This window comes from Antechinus flavipes, chromosome 6, assembly GCF_016432865.1.
Source record: "Antechinus flavipes isolate AdamAnt ecotype Samford, QLD, Australia chromosome 6, AdamAnt_v2, whole genome shotgun sequence".
NCBI classification, from domain to species: Eukaryota; Metazoa; Chordata; class Mammalia; order Dasyuromorphia; family Dasyuridae; genus Antechinus; species Antechinus flavipes.
The window spans coordinates 237441605-237452965 of NC_067403.1; the positions used below are offsets into that span (position 1 = coordinate 237441605).

At 35.1% G+C, this 11361-nt stretch overlaps 1 pseudogene; it reads left to right on the forward strand.

Moving 5' to 3' along the window:
• Positions 1-311: 311 nt before the first annotated feature.
• LOC127542096 (cyclin-G1-like) lies at positions 312-8797 on the forward strand (annotated as a pseudogene).
• Positions 8798-11361: the final 2564 nt, after the last annotated feature.

An 11361-nucleotide genomic window follows, 5' to 3' on the forward strand; every position in this document is an offset into this window, starting at 1 on the left:
TAAGATCTTTGGCCACTGAAGTGCTCCCAGACTAGAATAAAGAGTCCTTAATGAACTGGAGACCTTTCTCCCAGGCTTAGCTGCCTCAATGACACTGAATGTGTGCTTCTGTAGCAAGCCATATAAGGTAGGGGTATTTACTGATTGATCAGGGTTTAGCATAAGGCCTTTGGGAAAGGGCCTTATACTTCAAATCCTCTAATAAAGGGATCATTTTCCTTTTGGTCTTCCAGGAATTGGAAGAGAAGATAAATAGGACTTCATCCCAGGGAGAAGGGAAAACTTTAGGTGAGGATTGGAGAAATGCCTTTTCTCTGTGATGTCCTTGGTCATGTCTTTCTTTAATATCTGGCCTACAAATACTCTGCTGGCCTCGTATTACCAAGTTCCTCTCTCTTTTTAGTTGTTTTGGTTCAAAGAGGTTAAAGGCTAAAAAAAACAGTCATGACATAAATTTGATCCAAAATTTTATGAAGAAATCTGTTTTATTCACTATAGTTTTTTAAGATGTATAGCTATGCAATCAAAAGTAACTGAGAAATAACAAAGTAGATTAAGAATAAGAAAAAATAGGAAATGAATGGCACGAATAAATTCAATTCTCTATTTTTTTCCTTCCAATTGTTACTTCTACAGAGACCAAAGTTAGTAATCTCTTGAAATACTTTCCTTTTTAAGACCCATTTCTTCCTATGCAAAGTAAGGGAAATAGCCAAGAGAATCTCTAAAATCTTTTCCAATTGCAAAATTCTATGATTATCATTCTACCCTTAATAATTATTTCAGTAAAGCAAAAATTTGTGATTTTTGTCAATATCAGTATTCAATCAACCTGGCCATGATGGAGGGATGTAGTATAATGGAAAGAACACTGATTTTAAAACGAGGGGTCCTAAGTTTATATTCCACCTCTGGCACTTACATGTGCCCTTCTCGGCAAATCACTTAACATTTCTAGGCTTCAGTTTCCCTATTTGTAAAATGAGGGAGTTAGATTAAATTTTTTTCTCAAACTTTTGTTAATCCCATGACCCTCTGTGTTCTCTGACCTTAGCAAGGTTGTCTTCCAACAACAAGCCAATCAAGACTATATATATACCTCAAAATTATCCAATAGGACACATTCATTTGGTCAGGTGCTAAAAATGGCACCCTTATATTATAGGACTGAAGTTTGGAAAGCCCTTGAGCCTCAAAGGTAAGGCAGGGGTAGGGAGTGACCATAATGGTTCAGTTGGACCTGGACCAGGTTTATTTACTGATCGCTCAAGTTCCAAGGATGAAGGAAGTTGGATTTATGTACCAATCGTGTCATCAACAAAAACAGAAATGAACAATAATGTCAACAACACTACCTGTTCATCAGAAGGAACCCAGCATCTGTGAAAGTGGTATAGTATGTCTTCTTATGTGACTAAATCAATAGAATGCACCTCCCCCCCCAACTATTATCTCTACCAAATTATTTTCATTTTTAAATAAAATTTCAAATGGCTTCTCATCAGCTACAAATTTAGAAATATAATAATAGAGATCCTTCAGGGAGCTGTGGTTTTTTGAAAAAAAAAATTGAACAAAAGTAAATCAGCAAAAGCCACCTTTGATTTTTCAAAAGGCTTCTAAGACTCTAAACTCAAAAATGGAAGTCCTTGGATCAACAGACCACATGTGCCTCCGCTTATTTGGCTCCATCAGCTATGACTCCATCATCCCCTGTGATCTGCAAAGCTGGTTGGGATCTCTATTCTTTACTATCTCTGGTCTCGAGTCCCAACTTGGCAAGAAAGGGAAATAAATTGTGATGTCTGCTCTCTTTCTTCTTTCGGCTGTAGGGTTTGAGAGCCAAAGTGGTTTTTATTCATCTAATAAAGGGCACTTCCACAGAGTTGTTCAGAGGGGACCTTCAAATAATTACTCAGTTGAAACAAAGCTTCATCTGGGTCAGACAGCTGGTTTGCCTGTTTGAGACATGACTAGGGACTTTCATATAATGAATTGTTTTGTTTTTTTTTTCACATAAAGAACTAAACTGCCTGATGGGGCTCAAGTAGACATAACTGAATATGTCTAGGAGACACATTGAGTGGTAGGGAGAATAAGGAATATGGGACTATGTTTGTCTGGTATGTTGTCCTTTTTTTCCTTTTAGGAGAGTGATCGGGACCGGTGATTTCATGAGAATGGGACAACTTCTGATGTAGAACTTCCATACCAAATTCACATTAGCAACTTTATCTGTCTATCTGTTGTCTAGTTTATCTAAACATGTTTGTAACCGATTTTGTCTTTCTTAATGGAGAGATGGGGTGTGGATGAGAGAGATTGATTAAAAAAAATAAAATTTAACTTGGAAAAAGTTCTAGTCATAAAAAGTTCCCTGGGAAAGGAAGAAAACATACTTATGAAGCATCTCTTATGTGCCAGGCGCTGTGCTAAGTGCTTTACAAATATTATCTTATTTTATCCTACACAATGTTGGTTAGCAGACGCCTTTCTTGCTTCCATTTTACAGCTGAGCAAAGTGAGGCAAACTGGGACTTGCCCAGAATCACAAAGCTAGCCAGTAAGTGCAAGATTTGAGCTCAGAGTTTAGCACAGTGCCTAGCACATAGTAGGCACTTAATAAATGTTTATTGATCAGTTGATTTGACTGAAATCTTTCTGACTCCAGACCCAGTACTCTAATCTATGTGCTACTTTGCTGCCTCATTGGCTGGGGCATATCCAGGGTAATATAGCCAATAAGGATTAGAAGTGGGATTTGAACTCCTAGCTGTTGAATTCAAAGGCTTCCCATCTCCACTTCCCCATTCTACTTCTCATACTCTGATAGGGAAGCACTACCCACTGCCCTGGTTTACTAGTGTCTAGCTGGCACGGAGAATTGATGTTAATATTATCCTTTGTAATTTCCCCCTGATGCCCAGCATAATACTTTGCAAATAACAGGCATCCAGCAAATACATGCTGAATCAAACTGAAAAGATGCTTTCCAAATACCTCCTGGGTGACTCTTACCTAGTCAGTGATTATCGGGAAGCTCATTGTAAAGGCTGAACCACTACAGAACGGGGCTTCCCCTTGCTTCCCACAAGAGTCAAGCCAAATGCTGCCTCAATGACCCAGATCCAGCAATGTAGCCGGTACAACATCAGAGAGCCCCAATTTGGGGGGCCCTGATATAAAAGGGAATCCCTTCCCTGTCAGTCTAAACTCGAACTTCATAGAATCCTGGACTAAGAACTGGGAGGGAATTTAAAAGTTTAATCCAATTCTCCTCAATTTTACAAAAGAAGAAACTGAGGTTGAGAATTTAAGTGATTTGGTTAAGTTCACACAGATTAAGTTCTAAGAGGTAGAGGAAGGACTGGAAAGCTGTAAGCTGCCATTTCTGGAGGCTTTTCCCTCAAAGCAGAGGAATAAGATAGAGCTTCTTCCAAATAACTCAAATTCTGTGGGTAAGACTTTACTCTGTTTCATTTTGGATTTTTATTAATTGCCCCTTCTTGGCCAGGCACTGTGCTAGCCCATGGTTTACAAAGACAAAAGGGAAATTGCCCCCTTCTCTTAAGAAGCTCCCATTCTATAGATTTCCTCCTTCCTTAAGGAAATCAGGATAGATTAATAGGCAACACTTCACAATGACAGCACCAAACTGATGGATGCTTCACAGCAGCCATTTCCAAAGCACAAAAAATAAAAATAAAAAGAGACTGTCCATGTATTTTTTTAAATGAATTTTGCTCGAGTGATATATTTCTAAGCCCAGCCAATTAAACAGTTTGAATATATTCAGTATTTAAACTTCTGGGCCGGGGTCTGGTTTTTCTTTCCCTAGCTTTGACCCCCTAGGAAGAGCTTATTCTAAGTGGCTGAAAATAAGGGATTTCATGAAAGTCTTTTCTCAGCAATAGAAATTGCAGCTGCCAATGGTATAAACTGACCTTTCATGGAATGTGTGATTCAATAATTTTATTAACTCTTTCCACTGGAACACGACCCTCTCCCAGGCAGTGAGAAGAGGGATAATCATAAAGCCCCAGCTTTTAAAATTTTTCTCAAACAACCTGCACAGAGAAAAATGGGCTGCCTTTGGGCTTCTAGCATGATCAAAGAAAGGGCAACATTGAGGTGTCAGTCAATAAGCATTTATTCATGCTTACTATGTGCCAAGCACATCAATGTACCCACTTCTGTCTAATGCAAATTGGCTGATTGCTACTTTTGGTTCTCTCTTCTAATAAGGATTGCCTAAAATCATATTCACTGGAACAGACCACTATTGAGTGCCCATTGGGCATTTGGGGAATTGAATGTAATATTTTTGGGGGGACGAGAGAAATTCTCTTGTTTGCTCTTTGCTAGAGAGAAAGGGGGGGAAATGGCTTATTCCTATCCACAAATGCTTGAAGAATGCCTTATAGGTTCTTATTTCTATAACAGCAGTTCTCAAAGTGAGGTCTGAGAGTCTTTCAAGAATTCTGTGAAGTCAAAACTATTTCTATAATGATACTGATGATTTGATTTCTAATATAGTAAATAAGAAGGGCTGTAATCCACATAAACCAAAGCTCTTTGGAGTCCTCCAATAATTTTTAAAAATGTAAAGTCCTGAGACCCGAAAGTTTGAGAATCACTGCTACCTCATGGAACATTTCTTCATTTCTCTAAAGGAAGTCAAGGTGCAAGTCCCAGCTTTGTCTTTTATCAGATGTTTGATAGCACAAGTTACTTCCCTGCTCGTGGCCAGTTTCCTACAATATAAGATTAAGGAAGTAGACGAAATGTTCTCTAACTTTCAGGTGCAATATTCTATGTTCTGAGTTCCTTTCCAGCTATACCATTCACTACCTAAAAGCTGTCTTCTGGTTCTGATTTTCTGTATTAAGATCCCTTTTAGCTCTGATAATTCTGTGTTCTAAGGTTCCTCCCAACTCTATCATCCTGTATTCTAAGATCCCTCCCACCTCTGATATTCTATATTCTAAGGTTCCTCCCAGCTCTGTGTTCTAAGGTCCCTCCCAACTCTATCATCTTGTATTCTAAGATCCCTCCCACCTCTGATATTCTACATTCTTAGTTTCCTCCCAATCTGACAGCTTGTGTTCTAAAGTATCTCCCAACTCTGACATTCTGTGTTCTAAGATCTCTTTCAGTATTTTGTTTTAAAATCTTTCCCCAGACTCAGCACCCTGGAGCTTGGGGAGTTGCTGCCTCAGAAATCCCTTCCATAATTTTCCCCCTCCTCCTTCAGGACCCTCTCCTCTCCCCCATATAGTTCCAGCATTTGGACTAATTTTTCAGGATGAGGAGAGGATAGGTCCCGGGTGGGATTGAAGGGAAATTTGCTACCAAGGAAGAGCTGCTTTGAGGAGCTTAAGATGATGGAAGCCTTGGCAACAACTGAAGCTCAGAAAACGGTGCACCAGTTGAATGTTCTATTGGAACAGGAATCCAGATGTCAGCTAAAGGTCTGTGGCTCGAAGCTAGTTGAATCTGCTCGTGAAAATGGCCCTTGAATAACTAGGGGACTTTGAAGTCAAAGTCAAAAATCTTCTTAGCCGAACTCAGTTCTTTGGTTAGAGACTTTTTCTCTAGTTGTGCATTTGCAGGATGGATATCTACTAAAATGAAGGTAACAGCCCAAACATTTTAGAGGTGTGTGATAAAATTGCTTCTATCTGGCTGTGAAATACACAAAAGAACAGAGAGATGTCCCATTAGCCACTGATTTGACCTAATTTAGCCAATACAAATTCAGTTTCTGATGATAATCTGAAAAATCGTATTCGAGAAGATGTGTTGGAAAGTCAAAGCTACCCACTGCCTTTCAGTTTCTACATCTCTGTTATTCACTCATGCATGAAAACTTGTTGTTTGAAAGGAGGAAGAACCTGGGTTTGGAAAGATTGGAAGGTCGGCTTAAGGCACGCCACTGTAGGATTGTTTTTCTAAAGCAAAGCCTTCTGTATTGCATTGTCTATAATTGCACTGGAGATCCAAGTGCAGAAATGTGGAGAATTGACAGAAGGAGTAGAATATCTTCAGAAACATTCCAAGATAAATTGCAAAGATCTAACCTTCTGGCAGGAACTTGTAGTAAAGTGCCTACCTGAATATTCATCAAACTAGTATTCTAAAACAAATGTTCAGAAGTTGAAGTGGATTGTGTCTGGGCGTACCGCATGTCACTTGAAGCGTAGTTATTACAAAATTGCTCATCTTCCAACAATCCCTGAAATTGGGTCTTAATAGGATTCTTATGGTGAAGAAAATCAACTATTTTGAAGGCTTATATCACATCAGAACTATGGGCTCCAATGGATTTAAGTTAAGAAGGCTGTAACAGAGCAGCTAGTTTAACATTGATATGTTTAGACTTGAGGGGGAAATAGGCTATAGTTGGAAATTGATTATGTATGCTGCAGTTGGAAATATGTTTAGTTGGAAATATGTTTGGGACTAAATTATGATTCTCTTTGAAGCATGTTTATAAAAAAAACTAAACTCAAATGTGAAACACTAATATAGAATAAGGATGGGAGACTACACTGCAAAGTGACAGTTAATGATCTAATCTAGTAGTATCTAGATCAGTATACTGATTATAGGTAGTACTGATGGCTAGATGTGATTGACTTTAATTGATGCTATTTCACTTGCAAAGTTCAAGTTCACATCAAAAGAGATCAACTTCAGGAAAATGGTATGATGCACTCCAGCATAATCAAGGTTACTGGTCTTTGAGGCAGTATAAACAACTTTGTTAAATCCTAAACAACTAGATAATTCAACGATTCTAAAGATTAATTTGTGTAGGGCATAGTTTTCATTTAAATTTGATCATTAAATTCTCTTAAAATTTTAAGTATTCAAGATATTCAAGTAGGGATCATCCTAGGAAACAAATGATATAGTTTGTAAAATTTTGTATAGAATTATTTATAATCTCAATTTCTAGCCCCTTAGGAAAAAAATTTCTATTATACAAGCAACTCTCAAAGTTTGCCAGTCTGAAACTTCAGCTGTGCCCTCCTAAAGCAATAAACGTTAATGCCAACACTCTAGAGCTTTTAAATAAGAATTACTGTTGGTATGAAACTGGACTGTTAGTGTAGAGTTCTGTATTTAAAAGCAATGCATGTGGAGTGTGCTATTGGCATAATGTTCCTGTAACAATTCAACTTAGAGAGACCAAAGTGAGTTGTCTATCCAGATTCAAGTAAGCATTAAATTAATTGGCTAATTATGTGGTGGTTGAAACACTTAAGGCTAGTTGTAGGTTAATGAATCTAAATTGGCATATAGGGTTGGGAAAGCAGATAGTTAATAAGTGCTTAACTTCCACAATAGCTATAACTAGTTCAAATTTCCCTTTGACATCATGGTGGAGAGGGGGGGAGAGAAACAACAAACAAAATCTTCCCTTTAAAGATAAACTAAAGAACTACATTATGTCTCATATGACTTATGTTTCATTTTACAAAGCATTTTGCAGATGCACTCTTCAGTTACTTCTAAACACCTGATTTATTGAAGAATTTCTTTTCTAATTCATCAATGCAAAGTTAAATTGGCTGAAGTAACCTAACAAAGTACCATTATGTTCTGGTGATGAGAAAGTGACCTTTCAATAAAAGTATTGAAATGTAAAGTCCTTCCTAATTATGACAGTCTATGTTCTAAGTTTTCTTTAGTTTTGATACTCTGTCTCCTGTGTTTCAAGTTCCCTTTAAGCTCTGAATTTCATTTATGTTCCATGAGCAGTTTAATAATATAGAAATTAAAAGAAGTCTAGAATAGATGTTCTCTACAGACCCTTCCAGACTTAATTGTCCATGATTCTACTTAAATTGGCTAATGTTTAAAAGAGGGGCTGAGCAAGATAAAATTCAGCTAGTTTTTAAAACATATCTCTGCCTATTGGAGGAAAGTTGGAAGAATCCAAGCAGATGAAAATGTTCCAGGGCTTCGAAATGCACCTTCCTCATATGAGAGTGAAGGCAAATCAAAGGACACAAAACTTGGTGATCAGACTATACCAATCCATGCTAGCCCTGAATCTTGTACTGGTAAGCAGATTGGTGAATTTAAGAAGAAAATAGAGGTAATGGTTTTGATTATTTAAGAAAGACAAAATAAAAATCACCAAAAGTGAAAGAAGAGAGCTTAGAGACCTTGAACTATGATTGTGTTCAACAACCAAATTTATCAAAAATGTACATCCCATCCAGAGTTAGCAATTTCATAAGATCACAGATTTATATGTAGGACAGATCTTAGGGACCATCGAGTCCAATACCCTCAATTTTATAAGCATTTTTTTCTAGTATAATCATTCTTAGAAAAATTTGAGAGCTCATGCCTGATGTGATTGAAAGAGAAAAAAACTCAGCTTTATGGGGTTATCTTCCATAAAAATAATAGAAAATGACTTGGGAAGAGATAGAAGATAGAATAGAGGACCTAGGTTCAAATTCTGACTTTACTATTTTGTAGCCAGGGGACCTTGGTCATGTTAGTTAATTTTTCTAGACCTCATCTGGAAAAAAGAGGGCATTGAATTGGGTCTTCTAAGACCTTCCATCACCAAATCAATGGTTCCAACAACCCATCACCTATTATGTTAATTAGCAACTAACTTGTTATATCACTCTGAAATACCCATTTAACATTTTTTGTCAAAGTTACTCTTTAGAAAGAGACAGATGTTTATATAAATAAACAATAAAGTTGGGTGGGGGGGGCAGAGGAGAAGGAAGGAGATCCCATATTATTAACTCTTTCTGCAATGTTTTCTTTCAGATGAGAGGAGAACTAGAAGATGAGAGGACTTTTTCAGCTATCCAACTTCTGGGTTTCAGTACAAGCAGCCCAACTCAAATGGTATTTACCAATGTCCTTGTGAATTATACATTTGGAGGAGTTAATTTTGGTAGAATATGTCCAGAGCACAACTTAGTAATTGCCTGAGTGTTAGACAGATAACTAAATGACAACAAATTTGAAAAATCTAGGTTCTTAAACATGAAAGCAAATAAATGTATCTCTTGGGACCTTTAACCATCATATATTTGCCAAGATTTTAAAACAAACCAATCTTTGTTAACCTCTTCAAATAATTTTCAGTCAGAAAAATAGGAATAAGATGGGTCCAGTGATTTAGAATGCAAACCTACCATCCCCACAGCACTAAAGTATGCAGGAAATTTGAAGGAATATTAACAATAGATGAAATTAGAATACATTGAAATTAAAATGGACTTTGAGAACAACTCACAATTGTCCTTGACTTCCAAGCATGTCATCTTTCCTGTGTTAGAAGCATGGCACTTCAAGCAAGAACAAAGTTAAATTATAGCAAAACAAAAGATTTAATAATTGGTACATTTCACCTCTAATATTGACTTGGGAGATGCAGTTTTGACAGAATTATTGTGATTCTTTAGGGGGGGCTCCCCAAGAAGTTCTAAGACCCTTAGAAAAATGAAAGCTCTGATCCTTTCTACTTAAAAAAACTGAATGGTCAAAAATTAGCTTCCCCAAATTGCTAAGCAAGTATGGTTATAGAGTAAAAACAAAACAAAACAGAATTACTACCACCCCAACTAAATAAATTTGATAATGTAGTAGATATGTATATTACATATATATATATGAACTCACATAAAATAGCAAAAACCTTCACTAAATGAATGTAGTAGAAGTAATACAAATTTAAGAACAATTAAATTTTGTTTTAATTTAGTTTTTAAAGATTTTTATTAACAATTTGATCAATATAAATAAAAGCATTTTTTAAAATATCAAAAGTAGAACTAATCTCAAAAATTTAACAAATTACTGATTTTCAATTTCCTTATTACTAGTTATTATTGAAATCAGCATCATTTTGTTCTTTTTAATTTGTTGTATCATTTTAGCATCAGAATAATTTGCAGATAGCACTTCTAATAATATATTTTAGAAGCTCCAGCCCCTTTTACAATAAATGAGCAAATCATAATTGATGAATTTTAAGAAAAACTAGATTTTATGCAATAAACCTTTGATCTTGGATTTTTCCATCTCAGAAACAAGCTTGCAGGAAAGAATATTTAAAATATATAATTTCCTGCTTAATAGACATTTGGTTTTATATATATATGTATATATATAAACTGGATTGTAGATTATGGGTTATTGGGATTTTTTTCTTCTTTTTTTGAGGACAGTTTTTAAAAGAAGCTACAGAACAAAGAACAGAAAAACACTGAAAGTTAAATTATATCATTTTTTATCAAGTTAGAACATTTCAATGATGGCAAATTGACAACTAATAGAAGTTCATTTTCCATTGAGCCTAATTGCATGGCTTCCTGTCATTTATTAAAAAATGAGACATAGCTATAAATTCAGAACTTGAGTTTAATTCTCTAGGTTTTGATCTGTTCAGGTAGAAATAGTATTTTTATGCTCCTCCTGAATTTAAATATTATCATTTTCATATTTTAACATTAAGCAATAATTAAACTATTCTTTTATCAATGTATAAATTTCCCTGCTTGGAAAAAAACTTTCAGTAAGAATATTTTAAACTCTGTACTTGCTCTAGGAAAAAAAAAACCTTAAATATCTTATATTTGAATTATTAAAAGTAAAATCAGTTTGCCTGCTCTGAATCCATGAGGTTATTTTCATGAAAATTAATATACCTTAAAGCCTTTGTCTCTAAATAGTAGTTTTCTTTAATCTTAAAATCTGAAATAGTTATATAACTTTGGATTTCTAAAAAATGGATTCTTTATTTTTTAAGAGAGGAAAAAAGCAGCCCCCAAAGACTGTCTAATTCCTTGAAATATTTTGAAAATTTCTCTGAAGATTATAAATAGACTCATTTATTTTTCTGGATAGAAAGGCTTTTTAATCTCTTTGCCTATGGTTTTTTTTCCAATTCAAAAATTATTCAATCTGAATGATTATATTTGAGAAATATGGCTAAAAGTATCAGGAATTTATATTTCAGCTCCAAGTCTTTCCCCCTTAGACTTAAAAATTAAGAAATTTCTATTGACAATACTAATAGAATTAAAAATTCTGTTTTAAATTGAATTTAAAATTCAATTGAAAAATTATTAGATATTTTAATGCTCATTTTCTTTATCTTTTTGGTTAGAAGAAAAATTTCTAATTTATTTGTTTGTTTGTATATTTTAAACATTGGAGAAATCCCATCATTTTTGCATTTGGATATATATTATATATTGGAAAAAATACTGTTCTGTTCAGTATTGTTAACATGTACAACTTGCATGTACATAAGATGTACATATATGTACATATATTCTCTATATTTGAAAATGCATATTTAAGGAATAGACT